This window comes from Barbus barbus (genome assembly GCF_936440315.1).
Source record: "Barbus barbus genome assembly, chromosome: 16".
NCBI classification, from domain to species: domain Eukaryota; kingdom Metazoa; phylum Chordata; class Actinopteri; order Cypriniformes; family Cyprinidae; genus Barbus; species Barbus barbus.
This window is the reverse complement of record NC_136744.1, coordinates 14344086-14345617: the sequence shown is the minus strand read 5'-3', so window position 1 is coordinate 14345617 and position 1532 is coordinate 14344086.

Sequence of the window (1532 nt, the reverse complement as noted above, 5' to 3'; positions counted from 1 at the left end):
ATTTTATAATGAGATTTCCCCCCATTTTAAATTGTTTTAGTTCAATGAAAGGTTCGATTTTTGTGATTTTTTCAAATAAAAGACAAAAAGGATTAATAAGGCAGGTTTATTTTCAGAGCCTTCTTTGATCATATTTACCAAGGGTGCCAATAATTCTGACCACGACTGTATATATATATATATATATATATATGTTGTATACATACATACAGTATACCTTAAAAGTTTATTTGCACAAATAGATAACTCCGATTTTATTAATTTTCTTAAATCATGTTTTTAATTGTGTTATGTTTTTGTGTTTTATTGTGTGTAATCGCTGTATTTTTTAGTTATTATTTATTTAAAAACAACCCGACTGCAGTTTGATTGATATTAATTGGAATGCAGGACAACAAAAAAATAAAAAACATTTTTTAAAAACGGAGTTATCTGTTTTTGCAAATTAATTCTTCATATGTATATATATGCATATAGTGGTGTGAAAAAGTGTTGGCCCCCTTCCTGATTTTTTTATTTTTTGGCATATTTGTCACACTTTAATGTTTCAGACCATCAAACTAATTTAAATATTAATCAAAGATAACACAAGTAAACACAAGATGCAGTTTTTGAATGAAGTTTTTTATTATGAAGGGAAAACAAAATCCAAACCCACATGGCCCTGTGTGAAAAACTGTTTGCCCCCTAAAGCAAATAACTGGTTGGGCCACCCTTAGTAGCAACAACTGCAATCAAGCGTTTGCGATAACTTGCAATGAGTCTGTTACAGCGCTGTGGAGGAATTTTGGCTCACTCATCTTGGCAGAATTGTTGTAATTCAGCCACATTGGAGGGTTTTTGAGCATGAACCGCCTTTTTAAGTTCATGCCACAGCATCTCAATAGGATTCAGGTCAGGACTTTGACTAGGCCACTCCAAAGTCTTCATTTTGTTTTTCTTCAGCCATTCAGAGGTGGATTTGCTGGTGTGTTTTGGGTCATTGTCCTGCTGCAGAACCCAAGTTCGCTTCAGCTTGAGGTCACGAACAGATGGCTGGACATTGTCCTTCAGGATTTTTTGGTAGACAACTGAATTCATGGTTCCATTTATTTAAGTCCTGAAGCAGCAAAACATCCCCAGACCATCACACTACCACCACCATATTTTACTGTTGCTATGATGTTCTTTTTCTGAAATGCTGTGTTACTTTTACGCCAGATGTAATGGGACACACACCTTCCAAAATGTTCAAACACTTTTTCACACAGGGCCATGTGGGTTTGGATTTTGTTTTCCCTTCATTAAAAAAACCCTTCATTTAAAAACTGCATGTTGTGTTTACTTGTGTTATCTTTGATTAATATTTAAATTTGTTTGATGATCTGAAACATTAAAGTGTGACAAACATGCAAAAAAATAAAAAATCAGCAGGGGGGGGGGGGGGGGGGGGGGCACTTTTCACACCACTGTATATACTGTTTTGATGTCCATATTAAAGGACAGTCCAAATATATTTGCAAAACTGATATTGTTTTCCAAGTCATATATTT